The 20,984-nt window shown below is 35.1% G+C and overlaps 1 non-coding gene across 1 annotated transcript; it reads left to right on the top strand.

Annotated features, from left to right (window-relative positions):
• Positions 1–488: 488 nt before the first annotated feature.
• On the top strand, positions 489–559 carry TRNAG-GCC (transfer RNA glycine (anticodon GCC)). The gene has a single exon. It is a non-coding gene; the product is annotated as a tRNA-Gly (tRNA).
• The last annotated feature ends 20,425 nt before the right edge of the window (positions 560–20,984 follow it).

Genomic DNA, 20,984 nt, shown 5'->3' with positions numbered 1-20,984 from the left:
GCAATTCAGAGGTTAGGGTTTGGTTCAAATCCACTTAAGTTCGAGAAATTTCGACATGTTGTGTTAATGTCCTTAAATTCTTGGCCATGATGATTCGCTTAAGACTCTTAATAGAAATTTTCACATTAAATTGATGAGATTTTCAAGCCTCAATATTACCTGACAGGAAAATTCGAGAGAACGGACCTCTGAACAAGTTCGCGGGACGTGGGCTCAAATTTATATCTAGACTGTTCTAGAAACTCGTCGGAAGTCGATTGATAGCAGAGGACATCACAAAATTTGTGACGGGAGACCTTCTGCACCAAACACCAACTCCTCGGTGCCGGCATTACATATATGACAGGCATGACTGCAGATTCCAGGATGGTGAAATGCAGATATAAACGACCCAGACCAGATACATGGTTTTAGTTCATTGGATTAACGCAAAAGAAACTATTATTCTATAAATTAGGAAGAAAAGAGAGAAAACTGTATATATATCTGCACCAGTGGTCTAGTGGTAGAATAGTACCCTGCCACGGTACAGACCCGGGTTCGATTCCCGGCTGGTGCAGTGAGATATGCGTAATTTTTTTTTCTGTTGCTGATGCTTTAACAAGAAATTCATTTTATTTTCTGTTTCGATTTTAGGTTTTCGGGTTTTTAAGTCCAATTTCATGTATCCTTCTGCTCGTGCTTTAAAAAGATTCATTTTCTTTTCTGTTTCAATTTTAGGTTTTCGGGTTTTTAAGTCGAAGGTTCATGTATCCTTCACCTGTCACGCAGGGTTAATTTTCTTCTCTTTGCGCTGACATTTTTATGTGTCCTATGGATTGCAGGGCGAGCCATTCCTTCGCTGGCCAAATGGGTTTAATGTATAAAACCATGAAGCGTTCGAACTATCAGAAAAATCATGAAGTGTCCTTGTTTGTCTCGCACTTCGTGGATCCTTCCCTCAGAAAAATTATTGGAGAATTGTGTTACCTCAATCCCGGGAAGACTAAGGCACATATAAATAGAGCATATCCAGTGCAAGAAACCCGCGCCTTTACACTAGGCAGGCAGTTTGCAAGAACATGAACTCGAGGATTCAGCCTGTAGCCTCTATTAGATCACACTAGCAAGAAGTCGTCTATCAAGTTGGCTTATCATTGTTTTGTTACTAGAAATATTTTGTTGCTCTGAGTGCGCATTCTTTTAACAAATATATTAATTTTATGGGGTATGGAAAGTGCTTAAGCTCGATATGATATTTGAAATTCGCAGTAAAACATGTATATGAAATCGTTTTCGTATATATAAATGGTATTTGATAATCAAAAAAATATTTTGATTTTTCAAACTGGACGGTAATCAATTTGAAATGTTAATCGATCACTTATGGAATATTTTTTGAATATGTTTTAGGTTGATTTGAGTGAACTTTTTCAATATCATATCATGATATAATGCGGTGATTATAGTGTTGAATTTTCATACTTATTTTGTTGGGAATTGATCTCTGGGATCCACTTAAGCCTGTCGATTGGGTTTTTGTGTAACCGAAAACTCAACATGGTATGGACTAATTGCCACTGTAAGATCTATGTTGGGCCTCTCAAAAAGGTAGTGGTATGGACTAACAACCACTATGGGATCCACCCTGTGGCCATTCAAAAAGGTAATAATAATGATAACAAAAAACTTAAGATATAGTTGGTTTCAATGTTTAAGATGACGAAAACAAGAATTTTCTTTATAGAGCTTGTGAATAATTAAATTATTTACAATGTTTATATAACTTAATTTTTATAAGAGAAAGAGTTAAAACCATTAAAATATAAGATATAATAAAAAGCTAAGATTTCTTTAAAAAATAAAATTTCCCATAATAATGCCCCAACCACACATCAAGCAATAAAGATTAGTAGCATATGGCAAATAGTCAAACTCAGGATTGGTATGTAGATATGGTTACGATACTTAGCCTTTTTTATACAATTAGTCATACGGAATGACTAAATAAATATTAGTAAGAAAAGTGAAAAAAGGACCTCCATAGTCTTTTTCATGTTTGTAGTCCATCAAATTAAAAAGATTACATTTACATTTACTTCTAAGTGTACAAAACTCCATAGCCAGGCTTGACTGAAAAAAGCACATACATGTAATTGTTTCATGAAGACAACTTGTTATGGCATTATGAGAATCGGACTTGGACTTCTCTGCCACCCAAAGCAACTATAAAGTCACTTTTGAAATCTACTTTACCATTTATAGGGTGAATGGAAGTAAAATGAATTTCCCTATCCTTGAAATGATAACAATAAGTGAATGGGGAAATCTAAACATAAAAATAACAAATCAAACTATAAAAAGAAAAGAAAAAGAAGAATAATGGAAGAATTAGAATAGAAATTCATTTATAGAGATGAACCAGTGGTTTAGACTAATATTCTACCATGGTACAAACTTGGTTTCTTTTCTCGACTGGTATAATAGTGTCAAAGCATTCTCCTTTTCTAATCTACATTTTGAGGCTGAATACTTTTTCTTCTTGACTAGTATAACAAAGTCAAATCATTTTTGGTTTCTCATCTACCTTTTAAGGTTGAATACTTTTGAAAATACAATAGGTAAAGATTACTATATCGATGTTAAGCATATGCCCTTTATCTTTGTAATTGAATCTTACTCAGAGAGTACTATAGTCCAATACATATGTTAATTTACATTCTTTAACAAACAATGTTGCGCTCCACTAATCAAACTCACAATCCCTTGTAGTCTCATCTTATTTGCTTCTTGATTACTACACCTGACGTTAAGCATATGCCCATTTATCTCTATAATTGAATCTTACTCAAAGATTACTATAGTCCAATACATATGTTAATTTACATTCTTTCACAAACAATGTCGCGCTCCATTAATCAAACTCAAAATCTCCTACTGTCTCATCCTATTTTCTTCTTGATTGTTGACAATTGCCTCTAATTACATATTATCCTTGTAGTGTAGTACTATAGATAATCTTGCCTATCACACAAGTATTAAATGCCCAAAAAGCTTTAGCAAAAGTTCTCTATGGAATTGTATGTATTTTAATATTTTTCTTTGGAGGTTTTAGATGCCTATGTTGTTAGTGCATGAATTGAGTCTTTATATATGTAAATGTTTCTTCATAGGTAAAGCAATGTGTGAAAATAATTGAATATGTTAAAATTGTTTTGACTACCTCCTTTGTTTTTGCTCCTTTGTGTGTTAGTATTGTAACATTCTGTTATTTATTTTGTATATCATCTACCTCATTCCTGAACATAATCAATAGTGTTGGAATTTATGTTGTTTTTTTTTTTTTTGTCTTGGAAAGATATCGTTAGCGTGCAGAGTTCTATTGCATGATTTGGGGCTGCTTGAAGCCCTCCAGATTTGTTATTGTGTATTGTAGGGTAAATGGAGTGGGCTCTATACCAGTGCAAGTCATAGGAGTGGGTGATCTCCAGATTTGGGCGATCTCCATAGAGATACATTGTCATGTTCTAATCACAATGTTTGAGTATTCAACCATCTTTGATGCCATAAGTTGTTGATGCTTGATTTGCCACTCGGCTAAATGTGAAGATCCCTTGGTCATGAATAATCTCTGTCATTTTGCCTACGAATCTAACCAAGATTTTACACCCTATCTAAGAATCAACACCATTCCTACTTATTCATCATTCCCAATTTTCCTAGCTAACCAGTTCCCATAATGATAATAATGTCAAGTCAATCTTATACAGAAACAATTTTATGACATGGAATAGTAGGTCCATCATGGCCATTAAGTCAATATAGGCTTGGCGTTTGTCGTGAAGTGCTAAAATGACATCTTGCCTTATTGTAACACTTATCACATTCAATCAATTAATAATAAAAAAAAAGGTTTTACCATGATTGCAAGCTTTAACATGGAACTTACCTTATAACCATATTTATTACCATGTATCGCATTTCCCAAGATTTCTTACATCGAGGCTCGATGCATATCCATCCACGGTTCATGTTAGTCCACTATTTATGATTCGCGTGAACAATCTTTGGGGTTGACACACATAATTAATTTTTGATATAGATTTTAGCAGCACTGTACATATGCGGTACAAGCCTAGTTAATGCCTCTGCATGTACTCGCCAGAGGGCTTTGCTGGCATGCGACAGCTGGATGGATCTGCCCCCTCCGATCTGGGGTTGGCGATCTGATGGCTTGGAGCAGCTAGGGTTTAGCCTCGTAACTGCTTCTCCTATGTTCGAACGTCGGATGATTCATTTGGAGAGGTTGAGTTCTTGGTTTGTTGCTTTGCAGTTGTTTTGGTCTTCCGCTGCCTTGCAAGGGTTTGTGTCTGTTCCATTTGATTCCATGGAGAGTTACACTGTGCCCTCTTCAGGAGATACTCCATCACACTCGATTTCTCACTATTATTGTGTTTTGTGCTGCATGTTGATGTATTTTACTTCGGGAGCTTGCTTAGCTTGGGGGTTTGACTGTTTGCCTAACTTCACAAGGGTCTCTTGTCGGCTTTCCCATCCTGTGGAGGGAAACCTGGACAGTTATCGACCACAGAAATGTGAGCTACAAGTTTGGTTTAAGTTTTGTTAGTTCTTGCCAGTATTTAATCTCTATTATCTAACTTTGAGTTTGTTTGCGTACAGGCGAACCGCCATTTACTGGAATTACCCACTCTCAAGTATTCTCTGGCAGCTTTCTTCGTGTTTTAACCTTTAGGCTTGATGGAGATCTTGTTTGGTTTTTCCCATAGTGATTCCTAAACCGGTTATGTGCGTGGTGCAGGTATTACCTCATGTCAGCTTTGTGATTTTTGTGACCGTGAGGACTTTATTCGCATACTTAAAGCTCATGGGTCCTCGTCAATATTTACAGGTCGGAAACGAAATTTCTTATTGATTTCGTTAAGTGTTTAGATGAAGTTTGTGCTAGTGGTTCATCTTGTGAATGGGATTTGAATTTTGGTGGTGGATATGTGCCCGATATTGTTGGTCCATAACCTAGGGTTTTAATGGAGGGTTCTGAAAATTTTATTGTGAACTATGCTATAGCCCGTTCTTTACAGCGTAGTCTGAACATTTCTACTGAGGGTTAAGTTGCTTAGGTTCTCTGTTGAAGAATGTTTGAGTCAGAGGTTTAGGCACAACTTTTACAGTTTTCTGTCGTCAAGGAAAAATGTGTTAAGGATGTATTTATTTCTTTTGAAACTAAATGGCTTCTAAAGCCAGACTGGAAACTGTCGACTCGACTCTGTTTTTTGATTTACAATCTTTATTTAATAATATGAATAGACTTCCATTATATTTGTTCCATTCTCGAACCGAATGCTAGATGGTTGAAACCTTTCATTTACAAGATCGAGTATAAGATTGTAGAAGGTATTATTTTCGTATTTAGAGAATGTTTTCATGCCGTAGTTTACTTCTTCCCTTTTGTCGATGTTTACCCAGGAAGATTCAAATTGGTTATCATAAGGTATTACTGCCTGTTACCATAGTACATTCTTCAAGAAATTGTCTGTTTTGAATAATTGAATATCATAATATTAATTATTTCTTGTCAATGAATTATTCTGAGAATATGAGGACTAGCATATCTTATAATGAGTACTTGGTTAATAAATTATACAAAGCATATAAATTACTAGCTCTTCTTACCTCAATGTCTATGATATCCTCTTTCTACTTTTTCTTCTAGTTTATCTAGTACAATCTTTCTACTTTGGATGACATGCATACTCTAGTTACCTTCTTTGATCCTCTATTTAGATTACAGACAATTCTATAGAATGTATATCTCTAATTTAACTCTATTTCCAAAAATAATATTCTCTTTTTCGATTAATATCCCTTAAGGGTAGATTTAGATCAATTATTTGTTCACAAATTTGTAATTATGTAACTTTTGTTCCTACTTGGAAGGTCTCACCACCCAGCCATGAGTCTGGAAATTACGTCCAGACTCTCCCCCGAGCACTTCCTCCTCCACACAGCCAATTGAGTCCACCATAGTCAGGTACCTTGGGCTTCAGGACTCACAGTCCAGCCTCAAGTCTTGTACCTCTCCGACCGTATTCGAGTTTTTCCCACTGGTTTATTTCACCCAGCTCAAGGATAACTGGGTAACCTTTTCTGTTCCCTTGACTCTCTCCCCATCTCTTTCTCTCCTCCTCCTCTTGAGGGAGCAGATGAGTAACTGTTTCTTTTATTTAACTGTTTCTGGAGGTTAACAACTGTTTCTTTCAGTTCTTGTTAAAATACTTTAACTCCTAATTATTCATTAATCAGGTAACAAAATATATCCTGGCCTCTCAGCCTCAGTCATTTAACATTCAAAAATAAATTAAAAAGCTAATACAGTAAAAAGCTAAAGTAATAAGTAAAACTTAGTAACCACAGTAATTGTCTATGCAGTTTGGGGTGTTACATCTCCCCCCCATGTGAGGAACACCGTCCCTGGTGTTCTTTCTGATTTAAGAAAATAATGTCGGATAAGCTTTTCGCATAAATTCCTCTTCTTCCCAGGTGGCCTCTTCCGGGCCAAAGTGCTTCCACTACACTTTAACCTAGGTGATGGCTCGCTTCCGCAAGGTGGTTTCTCTTCGATCGAGAATACAAAGAGGTTCTGCAAGAAACTCTCCTTCCAGTTCGACCTGCACATATACAATTGTCGTCAAAACTTTCCCAAAATAGTTAATTTAGAAGTTATGTATTCTAATAACTTATTACCTGTATATTTTCCCAGTTAATTATATGTTGAGGGTTGTACACATATTTTTTTAGCAAGGAAACATGGAAAACATTGTGGACCTGGATATGGCTTGGTAATGCAAGCTTGTATGCTACAGGTCCAATCCATTCTAAGACTTGAAAAGGTCCACAGTACCAGGGTGCTAACTTAGCACAACCCCTCCACTGTAAGGAGCTTTTTCGGGGCTTTACCCTTAGGTATACATGATCCCCCAACTAGAATTCTTTGTATGTCCTTTTTTTATCTGCATACATCTTTTGTCTATCCTGGGCAGCTCTTAGATTCTGACGAACCTTCTTAACTGTCTCCTCCATTTCTGCTAGCATGTCAGGGCCTAAGGCTAGTTTATTGACTGGACTATTCCAATCTATGGGCACCTTGCACCTTCTTCCATACAACACCTCAAAGGGACTCATGCCCAGTGATTCATGATGCCCGTTATTATAAGAAAATTCCACTAAGTGGAGGTAATCTTCCCACTTATGTGATTGTTGCATCACAAACATTCATAACATGTCCTCCAGAACTTGATTCACTCGTTCGGTTTGACTATCTGTTTGAGGATGGTAGGTAGTACTAAATTGAATCTGGGTACCCAACCCAAAAAAGAGTGTTTTCCAAAATGTGGATGTAAATTTTACATCCCTATCAGAAATTACCACTTTGGGTATTCCGTGCAGATGGAAAATTTCCTTCATAAATATGTCTGCAATTTCCACAGTTTTGTAAGTGGATTTCACAGGTATAAAATGAGCGGTTTTTCTTAGCTTGTCCACCACCACCATAATTGAGTCATGCTGCTTCTTAGTGCGAGGTAAGCCAGTGATGAAATCTAGAGAAATTGTCTCCCATTTCCACTCTAGAATGGGCAATGGTTGCAGTAGCCCAGCGGGATGCTGATGCTTCGCCTTCACCAACTGACACTCCAAACATTTGGATAGGTACTCGGTGACATATTTTTTTAATTCGGGCTAGAAATAACCTTTCTTGATGGCAGAAAATAGCTTCTGGTATCCTGGGTGGGCAGCATACGGTTTCCTATGAAATTCATCCAATATCAATTGTTTGACAGAATTTTGATTAGGAACATATACTTAGTTTTTGAAGGTGAGTATCTTATCTAAATTTATTTCATAATCTGATGTTTCCCCCTTCAATTGAGCTTCTCTTTCCTGCTGCCAAAGGAAAGCATACTCTGGGTCCTTAAGGGAGGCTTCCTTAATTATTTTAGGAATATTTGATCGCACTTGGCTGAATTGAACTTCATAAATACAATGTAATTTTCTGCTTAATGCGTCGGCCACTCGATTTTCTTTCCCTTTAAGGTGTTTCATTTCAAAATCGAATTCACTCAAAAATGTTGTCCATCTAGCCTGTCGAGCATTTAAACTAGATTGGTTAAATAAATTTGTAAGGCTGTTGTGATCTGTTAATAACAGAAATTTCTTCCCCAATAGGTAGTGTCACCACATTTTAAGTGCATGCACTACTACTGTCAATTCAAGATCATAAGAAGAATATCGCTGCTCATATTCTTTTAATTTATGTGATTCATAGGCAATAACTTTTCCTTCCTGTGTCAGCACTCCGCCAACACCTTCTTTACTTGCATCCGTGCAAACTACGAAAGATTTTTTCGGATCTGCTACCTTTAGCACGGGTGCAGTGGTAAGTAGATGTTTTAATCTTTCAAAGCTTTGCTGACATTCAACTGTCCATCGGAAGGTGCGTCCCTTCTTTTGTAATGAGGTCAATGGAAAAGAGATTTTTGAAAATCCCTCAATGAACCGACAGTAGTAACCGGCCAAGCCCAAGAATGATCTAATATCAAAAACATTCCTTGGGGTGGTCCATTCCATGATAGTTTTAATCTTCTTTGGATCCAATGTTATTCCCTCTGCTGATATAACGTGACCCAAATACTATATCTGACTTTTGAAAAAGTCACACTTGCTATATTTAGCGTATAACTGATTTTCTCGCAGAATTTGCAACACTATCCTCAAATGTTTTTCATGCTCCTCCTGATTCTTGGAGTAAATTAAAATGTTATCAATAAAAATCAGTACAAATTTTGTGAATCAGGAACCGGAGAATCCACAGTATGAACATTTTTACACCAACGTTTCAAATCCCAAATGGGATCCATCTTCAGGGTTAAAGAATGATGATAAAGAAGAGCACTTCAGATAGAATAAATACTAATGAGGACAAATCTCAAGGAATAACCCACTGTCGGCATCAGTACAAATTTATCTAGATATGGCTGAAAAATATTGTGCATCAGACTCATAAAAGTAGTTGGGGCGTTTGTGAGGCCAAATGGCAACACCACGAACTCGTAATGACCATAACGAGTTCAGAAGGCAGTTTTACAAATATCTTCCTCCTTTATCCTTATCTGGTGGTAGCTGGACCTTAGATTGATTTTTGAGAATACTCTAGCTCCTTGCACCTGATCAAATAAATTGTCAATACGTGGCAAAGGATATTTATTTTTGATGGTCAGTTTATTCAACTGACGATAATCGATGCATAATCTCAAAGTTCTGTCTTTCTTCCATATGAACAGTATGGGGGCTCCCCAAGGAGACACGCTGGGGTGGATATAACCTTTATCCAGAAGTTCCTGAAGCTGCATTTTGAGTTTTGTTAACTCAGGTATGCTCATGCGATAAGGGGCTTTGGATACAGGGGCTGCACCAGGAACTAATTCAATGGTGAAATTGATATCACGCTTAGGTGGTAATCTAGGAATGGATTCAGGGAATACATCAGCAAATTCTTGAATAACAGGGATATTTTCCAAGGAAGTCATTTTACTTTTGGAGTTCGTGTATCCTACCTGGACCGCATAAATCTGACAACCTTTCCTAATACATTTTCCTAGCTGACTAGCAGTAATAGGACACAACTTAATATTTTTCTTGATTCCTTGTAATTCCTTTCCTTCCCCTAACTTAATATTTTTCTTAAATTCCTTGTAATTCCTTTCCTTCCCTAGTTGATTGTAAGGACGTATAGTTTTCTCCTTACAATCAACTAGGGACCAATGTCCTTCCAACCAATCCATCCCTATTAGAATATTGTATGAACCCAAAGGGAGTATATTAAGGTCCACATAAATTGGTTGTCCTGAAATTGTTATAGGAAAACATTCGGTATTTACAATTACCCTTTGTTTTCACCCTGATGGCTAATTGCACTAACCAAGTTTTTTGAAACTTACTGCTCTGTAGTTGAAAACTCTCTACAACCTTAGGACTAACATAGCTTAGACTAGCACCAGGATCAACCAAAATAGAGACAATCTTTTGAATTAAGTATTGGGGGTCTTTGTAGTGCGTTATATTAGATATCATTTTTGGGATCAACTGCGTTAAGTAAGTCATTCATCTATGACCATTTCCATGAGAGGTAGTCATAAGTAACTAATTTCTCATTATTTTTGAATAGTCCACTTAGCACTCATTGCATTGGGTGATGCTCACAGGGGTGAATAAGTGGGCTTGACTGTGGGGAAAACTCCATAGTTAAGCGCGCTTGAGCCAGAGGTGATCTGGGATGGGTGACCTCCCGGGAAGTCCTGGTTACTGGGTGAAAGCCCCAGAGGTGATGATTGATGCTATGTGATTCATTTCACTAGTTTCAATCCCACTTCTTCACCCCTGTGAGCATCACCCGATGCAATGAGTGCTAAGTGGACTATTCAAAAATCATGAGAAATTAGTCAGTTACGACTACCTCTCATGGAAATGGTCATAGATGAAAGACTTACTTAACACAGTTGATCCCAAAAAATGATATCTAATATAATGCACTGCGAAAACCCCCAATACTTAATTCAAAAGAGTGAAGGGAACTCTACTTGAATCGTTCATGAGGCACAATACTTGCTAAGGTTTTGCAAATGGGGTAGCAAGCTAAGTGGGCTTGACTATGGGGAAAACTCCACAGTTAAGTGCGCTTGAGCCAGAGGCAATTTGGGATGGGTGACCTCCTGGGAAGTCCTGGTTAGCGGGTGCAAGCCCCACAAGTGATGATTGATGCTTTGTGATTCATTTCACTAGTTTCAATCCCACTTATTCACCCCTGCGGGCATCACCCGATGCAATGACTGCTAAGTGGACTATTCAGAAATCATGAGAAATTAGTCAGTTACGATTACCTTCACACTCAATCATGGTGGGTTGGTATTCCACTTGATGGTCGTCCAGAGCAACATTAATTCTGGGCATACTCCTGGCCACCTCCCCAACTGTGGAAGCTTCTTGCATATTTGAGAGTTGTTTCGTCTTTCCTTTATGCAAACAATTTTGTAGTAATGGGGTTCTCTGCATCACCAACATTGCAGAGGTTGTTTTGGTTGCTGATCATTAACAGGTTTATTAACCCCTTCCGACTGTCTATTTTCAGAGTAGGCAACTTTGGACTGGTTCCTTGCTGGAAATTTACTGAAGGGTTTTTGCTGTATATTCCTGCCATTAGCAATTTTTGTCTGTCTGTTTGGGGGTAGGTTCCTCCCCCTCCTACTCAGTCCTCCTTTAGGTCCCTCACTTTTTTGTTTCATTTGCTAGTAGCAGATGTGGGCTTTTTGCACCGCATCATCCATGGTTCTTGGGTAATCAAACTCAAGTTTCTCCTTCATAAAATTGGGTAGGCTACTAATGAAACGTTGAATCTTGGCCTTTTCTTCTTGCATATATGGTACATATCGCAGTAAGGAGGTGAATCGTTTCACATATTCATCCATGGTCAAGGTTCCCAATCTTAATTCATGAAATTCCTTTGCTTTTTCATCATAATAGCATTCAGTTAAATACTTATCCTTGAAATGCTTTTGAAATTCCTTCCACGTGACTTGTTCTTCATCGATTTTTCTTACAATTTTGATTTCCTCCCACCAAAGAGTAGCCTTACCCCTTAATTGATAAACTTCCAGACATGCTTTAAGTTTATTAGTGTAATCATAAATCTGAAAGTATTTACTCATGTCAATTAGCCAAGCTTCCACTGCCTCTTCGGATTCTCCTTCGAAGAGTGACGGTTTTATCTTTTTAAATTCCCCTTGTAATTTAGATTTCTGTCTTTTTGTCTTGCGCTGGTTGGAAACATTGTCTGAACGTCCTTCTTCATCTTCCCCATGTTGTTCTGCCGACTCAACATTATCTTCTCCATGATGGGCTATCGAGGTTTTCTCTCTATCTTCAACACTGGGATCTGGTTCTCGTTGATTCTGTCGATTAGATAGAATTTTAAGAATTATCTCCTATTCTTGTCGTAATCGTTCATTATCTGTCCTTAAATTTTTCATCTCAGCACGCAACTGTTGAACGGTTTCGAGTAGGACAACATTGGCTTGATGAGATTCCTCTCCTAGCTGTATCCATATGTTAGGGTTGGCTTCCACATAAGTTGTCTCTGGTTGGTTCAATGGTCTAGGACTCCTCTGCATTCTGCCTTTTTCTTGTTGATGTCGGTCTTTGTGTTCACAATCACATTTACTTAGTTGTTTATTATATTACATATAAATATATACCTACACAGATTTCCCAAAAGTCTCAGTGTGCGAACCTGAGCTTTGATACCATTTGTAACACTTATCACATTCAATCAATTGATAATAATAAAAAAAAGTTTTACCATGATTGCAAGCTTTAACATGGAACTTACCTTATAACCATATTTATTACCATGTATCACATTTCCCAAAGTTTCTTACATCGAGGCTCGATGCATATCCATCCACAATTCATGTTAGTCCACTATTTATGATTCACATGAACAATCTTTGGGGTTGACACACATAATTAATTTTTTATTTAGATTTTAGTAGCATTGTACATATGCGGTACAAGCATGGTTAATGCCTCTGCATGTACTCGCCAGAGGGCTTTGCTGGCATGCGAAAACTGGATGGATCTGCCCCCTCCGATCTAGGGTTGGTGATCTGACGGCTTAGAGCAGCTAAGGTTTAGCCTCGTAACTGCTTCTCCCATGTTCGGTCGTCAGATGATTCATTTGGCGAGGTTGAGTTCTTGGTTTGTTGCTCTGCAACTGTTCTGGTCTTTCGCTGCCTTGCGAGAATTTGTGCTTGTTCCATCTAGTTCCATGGAGAGTTACATTGTGCCATCTTTAGGAGATACTCCATCACACTCGATTTCTCACTATTATTGTGTTTTGTGCTGCATGTTGATGTATTTTACTTTGAGAGCTCGCTTAGCTTGGGAGTTTGACTATTTGCCTAACTTCATAGGGGTCTTCCGTCGGCTTTCCCATCCTGTGGAGGGAAACCTGGACAGTTATTGACCTCGGAAATGTGAGCTACAAGTTTGGTTTAAGTTTTGTTAGTTCTTACCAGTATTTAATCTCTGTTATCTAACTTCGAGTTTTTTTGGGTACAAGCGAACCGCCATTTACTGGAATTACCCACTCTCAAGTATTCTCTGGCAGCTTTCTCCGTGTTTTAACCTTTAGGCTTGATGGAGATCTTGTTTGGTTTTTCCCACAGTGATTCCTAAACCGGTTATGTGCGTGGTGCAGGTATTACCTCATGCCGACTTCGTGATTTTCGTGATCGTGAAGACTTTATTCACATACTTAAAGCTCATGGGTCCTCGTCAATATTTACAGGTTGGAAACGACATTTCTTACTAATTTCTTTAGGTGCTTAGATGAAGTTTGTGCTGGTGGTTCATCTTGTGAACGTGCTTTGAATTTTGGCAGTGGATATGTGCCCGATATTGCTGGTCCATAACCTAGGGTTTTAATGGAGGGTTCTGAAAATTTTATTGTGAATTATGCTACATCCCATCCTTTACGGTGTAGTCTGAACATTTATACCGAGGGTTAAGTTGCTTAGGTTCTTTTTTGAAGAATTTTGAGTCAGAGGTTTAGGCACAACTTTTACAGTTTTCTTCGTCAAGGCATAATTTAAATGTGTTAAGGATGTATTTATTTCTTTTGAAACTAAATGACTTCTAAAGCCAGACTGGAAACTGTTGACTTGACTCTGTTTTGTGATTTGCAGTCTTTATTTAATAGTATGAACAAACTTCCATTATATTTGTTCCATTCTGGAACCGAATGCTAGATGGTTGAAACCTTTCATTTACAAGATCGAGTATAATATGGTAGAAGGTATTATTTTCATATTTAGAGAATGTTTGCACGCCATAGTTTACTTCTTCCCTTTTTGGTTGATGTTTACCCGGGAAGATTCAAACTAGTTATCATAAGGTGTTACTCCCTGTTACAGTAGTACAATCTTCAAGAAGTTGTCTACTTGGAGTAATTGAATATCACAACATTTAGTATTTCCTGTCAATGAACTATACTGAGCATATGAGGACTAGAATTTCTTACAATGAGTACTTTGGTTCATGAATGATACAAAGCATATAAATTACTAGCTCTTCATACCTCAATGTCTATGATATCCTCTGTCTACTTTTTCTTCTAGTTTATCTAGTACAATCTTTCTACTTTGGATGACATGCATACTCCAGTTACCTTCTTTGATCCTCTATTTAGATTACAGTCAGTTCTATAGATTGTATATCTCTAATTTATCTCTATTTACAGAACTAATATTCCCTTTTTTGATTTACACTCTTAAGGGTAGTTTTAGATCACTTATCTGTTCACAGATTTGTAAATATGTAACTTTTGTTCCTGCTTGGAAGGTGTCATCACCCAGTAGTGAGTGGCAATTACGTCCACACTCTCCCCCAATCACTTCCTCTCCACACAGCCAATTGATTCCACCATAGCCAGGAACCTTGGGCTTCAGGACTCACAGTCCATCCTCAAGTCTTGTACCTCTTCGACCGTATTCGAGTTTTTCCCACTGGTTTATTTCACCCAGTTCAAGGATATCTGGGTAACATTTTTTGTTCCCTTGACTCTCTCCCCCATCTGTTTCTCTCCACGTCCTCTTGAGGGAGCATATGGGTAACTGTTTCTTTTATTTAACTATTTCTTGAGGTTAACAACTATTTCTTTCAATTCTTGTTAAAATACTTTAACTCCTAATTATTCTTTAATCAGGTAACAAAATATATCCTGGCCTCTCAGCCTTAGTCATTTAACATTCAAAAATAAATTAAAAAGCTAATAGAGTAAAAAGCTAAAGTAATAAGTACAACTTAGTAACCACATTAATTGTCTATGTAGTTTGGACTGTTACACTTATGTTATATGCTAGGTGTTGAGAATGTCAGAGGAAGCATCTAGCAAGGCTTCTATTTACTTTAAAGTTCTTAAGGAAATAAAGGCTTTAATAATTTTAGCAAAATTGCTTTTGGCATGTCAATTTGGTTGAACAATTTTTCTTTGGATATGCATTTTTCCACCAAAAAAACAGCTTGTAAAATAATTTGGTCGTTGGTTTGTTTAATGGATATTTAGATATTTAGATTAGTTAATATATAATATAACCACTTTATTCTTAATGACAGGAAACAAAATGTTTTTCTCAACGTAAAGAGAAAGGAAGGTGTATTGTTGAATGGTTGCTCAATATGCATGATTGTTTAGGTGATTTCTATTTCCAACATCAACCATCTAAAAGAGCATCAATAATAGGTTTGTTGTGTTAAAGATATGTCATGTGTGGAGAAATATTCATATTACCATTTTTTTTTTTAACTTTTGAGTTACAAAATTATAAAAGTTTATATTCAAATGGATAATTATAAAAATTGGTATTTTGTATTATAGGCATTGTTATTTTATATTTATGAATATAAACCATTTTTTAAACTATTAAGTTACAAAATTATAAAGTTTATATTCAAGTCGATAAATATAAGAATTGTTGTTTCATATTAAAGGGTTGTTGTTTTATATTTATGAATATAATATATTATTGACTTATGACCATATAATGTTAAAAGTCAATGTTAGGGATTGGGTAGTTTAATGTTAGGTAATTAAACTATCTAACCAATTAGAAGATTTGTTAATATATCACTTATATGACGATTCATTGAATAAGAGACATAAAGTTACAATATTATATAATAAATATATTTATTTTATTTTCTCTCCACATTTTGTGCAACTTATATTTTTATAATTTAGAAATAATCATTTGAATTCATTTTCACTAATGAATTTTTGTCTTTATTTGATATATTGCGTAAAGATTTGATTATGGTATGTATAACTATAGGGTGTTACTGTAATTGATGGAGATCTTTTCTACTATAAAAATCAATTCTAAAAGAGCCAATAAGATTTAAAATGATTATGTTGGAGAGCCAATAAGATTTAAAATGATTATGTTGGTAAAGATAAATATATTTGCATGAAAAGGAAGAAAAATATTTTTTTAATCGTACTTTTGAATTATATTTGCATAAGTTAAACTCAAATTTCAAGTGTCATTGAATGTAAAATTAAATTGTGGACTTGATTATGGTATGTATAACTATAGGGTGTTACTGTAATTGATGGAGATCTTTTCTACTATCAAAATCAATTCTAAAAGAGCGAATAAGATTTAAAATGATTATGTTGGTAAAGATAAATATATTTGCATGAAAAGGAAGAAAAAAAAATATTTTTTTAATCGTACTTTTGAATTATATTTGCATAAGTTAAACTCAAATTTCCTCAAATTTCAAGTGTCATTGAATGTAAAATTAAATTGTGGACGTGTATCAATTTTGCATGATTTTGATGAACCAAAAATGGATTAAAAAACTGTGTTTTTTTGTGCATTCAATAGTGTATACACTTGAAATTTGAGTAAACATATAAAGAAATAAGTTGAAAATGTAAATAAAAAATAGTTTTATTATTTTATTAGATTAAGATTATTTCATATAATTTTTTCCTGTAATAAAAATTATATTTAATGTGGATGGTTGAGAGTATTCAAACTATTATATCAGTAACTTGGCGTTAATTATCTAAATTAAGTAATGACTTGATTTTAGGGAATTGATTATGTGTCTAAAATACAACATAACCTTCTAACTTGATTATGGTTGATTTACATACGTATTCCATATTGATGGTTTCTTATTATTATTGGTGCATTTTTAATAAAAATTAACATATTAATATCGATCATATATCACCGTTTGAGAATTGTATTTAACATTGATTTGGGTTGATATTAGATATAGGATGTCACATATATGCATGGTGCAAAGTTTGAGAATTGTATTTAACATTGATTTGGGTTGATATTAGATATAAGATGTCACATATATGCACGGTGCAAAGTAAGCTAAATGTGGCAAAATTAGGAAGAGACAACAACAAATGTCACAAAGAGAGGCAATGAAAAGATGTACTTGTTGCAAGTGTTCACTTTCTCTTTGTTTTTTCTTGGATTGAGACATTGAGAGATTTATGGCCTCTACAAATTTACCTAGACACTTATAATTCTTGTAGTAGATTTTCCATCTCACACTTGGGTACAAGAATTGCACCTAAATATATTACAATGCAGAATGTATGTATATACACATGACTATCACTTGCATAGAAATGAATACTAAGCACATGGAGTGAATTGAATGGTTCCTCTATTAGTTTATCATGGATCATCCATGGAAACATTCAATCTTTAGTATATAACTATCCTTGATTCACTTTGACCTTTTATTTCCCATGCTTATGAGATATTGGTGTTAATAGATTTAAAAAGATGCACTTGCAACATCTTTATATAAAAACTTTATCTTAAATCTAAATCTATCACACTTTTAGGAGCAATCAAACTCGTAAATTGTAAATTATTTAATCATTTCATATAAATTTATATCATAATAAAAACGAAATAACAATGTTTTATTATATTTAACATGACCTGGCAAGGATGACACACCAATTGAGAAATGGTCCAAATTTATTTCTGAAACACTACACTCGTAAACCATGCTTATTGAGGCGACCGGCTGAACATCCGAACGTAACACTAATGAATTCATAAAATATTTTTTAAGGTTAAAACTAATTTAACCTAAAATATTTATTAATATTATTTTAGAAATATCTATTTTTGAAAACCAAACACCATATCTTGTACCAAATATAAAACAATATCGTATTATTAAAACTCCAAAAAAATAAAACTAGTTGGAGATCAAATTCTTCGAATATTACAATAATTTATATATATATTTTTGTTATTTTTTATTTAAAATACGAAGATTATGTTTCCCAATTTATTATATTTTCTTTTTTAAGGATATTGTGCATCAATAATAATTTAATTTTAAATTTATAATCAAATTAAATTTGGTTTATGAAATTTTTTTATTTATAAAATAAAGAAAACATATATTGTATTGGGAGTTGTTTTTAGTGTGATTTTTTGGTGCAGTAATTTGGTGGAAAAATTTGAGGTGAAATTTTGATTTGTGTTATTTAAATTGGTTTTTTGAATGTATATATGGATTCAACACTTTTTTTTGACTATATATATGGATTCAACATCCTGAAAAATCCCTAAAGCACTTTGATTATGCAGGGGTTAGCTATCAAACTTGTGATTTCAATAAATTCCAGATTTTAGAGAAATTAGACCAGAAAAACCCACAAAAAATTTCCAAATTCTTTTACTAAAAACAATTTGTATTGAGAAATAATTAAACTTATTTAAATTATATTTAAATAATAAATATAAAATTGTTAAAATAAAAATTAATTAAAAGTAATTATTATATAAAGTGATAAAAAATATCATAATTTAATTTAATTGTTTATTAACAATCAAAATATTCATTATAAAGTATTATAAATGAATATAATTTGACTATCATAATTATTAATCAGGAAAAATCATATTCTTAAAATGGTAGATAGTCTATAAAAACATAGAATTTTTATATATTTTAAGTCATTAATTTATTGAAAATAAATTTTTATCTAATTAAAAATAAAATTAAATTTCGCTATAAACTAATTAAATAAATATTTTTAAATGATTATAAATAACTTAATTATAATTTTTATTAGTATTAAACCATAATTATTTAATTTATGATTAAAATTATTCATAATCTCAATAAAGTTCTGGTTCAAAAGAAAATTATTAATATTGTTGAGAAGTAATGGTAACCATAAATTCACTATGTTGAATATTATTTGCAATTTTACAGTCCATTTATTTTAAGGAAATAAAATTACTAAGCTTGAAATAAAATTACTAATATTGTTGAGAAGTAATGGTAACAATAAATTCATATATTTAATATTATTTGCAATTTTGCAGTGATTTATTTAAAATTATGATTAATTAATTAAATGAAGGAAGAAATAGAAAAAATTATACTGTATTTTTTAAAATTAAGATTAAGCAATAAATAATTTTTATGTTTATTTTATAAATTAATTATGTAAAAAGTAGTTTTATTTTAGTTATCGGAATGATTTGTCTTTTTATTTACTTAGTTGTCATGATTTGATTCTTTATTTTGTTGTCATAATCTGATTTTTCATTTTGTCCTTAGGATGAATCACACAAACGGGTCCACAAATGAATCTTGAAAAAAGATTTCTCACAAAAATTTTGCTTTTAATATTTTATTATTTAAATAATATTTAGATTTAATATATGTATAGTAATAGTCTATTAAGATTATTTTAGGTAATTGATTATAAATAATTTAATGATTATTGCTATTTTTTTAGGTTCATGTTTATTAGTAAAGCCTAACCCCAAGGGGAACTAGAACAAGTAACCTCATAACCTCCCATTAGAGAAGTGTTTTAGGAATGAGAACTCAACCAATTAAATAAACCCAAGGCTATTCCCTAATATTAATAATGATTGGAAAAGAAAAAAACATCTTATAGAATCAACTTCAAAGGAGGCTGAAAACATAGGGAGGAAAAATGAGAGGGTTTATGGTTTGAAGTACGGGACACTACTGCAGACAGTGAAACTGACCCGTCTTGACATTATTCTCTCGGAACAAGCAGTCTAGGGGGGTTTATTTTACTTCAGCTTTTATCTGAAGGGTTTTTACATTACTCTCCTCCTCACTGGCTCCCCGATGCGATACCCCGACTACACCTCCTCGTTTACCCACTACCTGCTACCTCCTCGACGGTTCAGCACCCTCGACGACATTGCTTCTCCACCGTTCCCATGTACACTGTTGGATACCACCCTTATCACTAGACTTACTACTCGTAACAGTTTCCTGCTCCACTGGCAGTTGATGTGATGGACATAGACCTAATGGACTACTCGGAAGACCCGCTGGAGGAGGGATCCATTTGGATGTCCACACATTCAACATTGGAGGGAATGTTAACCTACATCGGTGTCCTAATCGGCACTACTGACGAGCTACCACAGTTCTCTGGTCCTTCCAACCCTGCGTTATCTTACCGGATGACCCGCCAACCTGGCTGGCTCTCTCCTCACCTCCCCCGTCACCGTCTACCTTGGTGTTTATCTCGGGTTGCATTAACCCTAGCCCGATGACCTTGGCCCTATTTTTGAACCCCCGCCAACTTCGATTACCCACACTACACTTGCCATTACTAATGTCGCTACTGAACAGGCTCCCGTGAACCCCCTCTTCTCTTCTACCCCCCCATCGGGCTGTTTCACGACCATTTTGTCGCTCTCGGATGCCATCCCCGCAAACCGTAACCCTTCGGTGGAAGTTACAGAGGATATCGAAAGAGGCTCGGAACACCACCCATCTGTAGGTGAGCCTCGACCCTTGAAGAATCATAAATGCTTTAAGACCAGGGCGGAGGATGTAATTTTGAGGATCGAGGAGGATATTCAGTGGGGTGACACCATGGATTTTGTAGATAGAGTTCTTGTCGGTAGAATTAGGGGTCGAAATTACACTGTGGCACGCTTGAAGATTTGGGCCTCGGAGGTTTGGGGTCACCACTTGGTCAACATCCCCTTTGTTCAAACATTCATGCGCGGGTGGTTCGCATTGAGATTTGCCAGACCTGACCACACGAATTGAGTACTGTCCTCCTACTGGAATTTTGAGCATGCCCCTATATTATTGAAGCGTTGGACGCCCTTATTCGACCTGCAGACAGAATAGATTGGGGTCAGACCTATTTGGATTAGGCTACCTGGCTTGCCGCCGCAATTTTGGTCAAAATTTATGTTCAGAAGGATTGGGAACTTGCTCGACACTTACATGGAATATGATAAATCGTTCCAGACCACGGGTATGATGGCTTATGCGAGGCTTTTGGTGCACTTAGACACTAGAGGAGG

The sequence above is a fragment of the Pinus tabuliformis genome, chromosome 6 (assembly GCF_031772625.1).
Source record: "Pinus tabuliformis cultivar Carrire ecotype Pingquan chromosome 6, CPIR1, whole genome shotgun sequence".
Classification (NCBI taxonomy): Eukaryota; Viridiplantae; Streptophyta; class Pinopsida; order Pinales; family Pinaceae; genus Pinus; species Pinus tabuliformis.
Note: the sequence above shows the minus strand (reverse complement) of the source record. Positions and strands in the feature narration are given on the sequence as shown.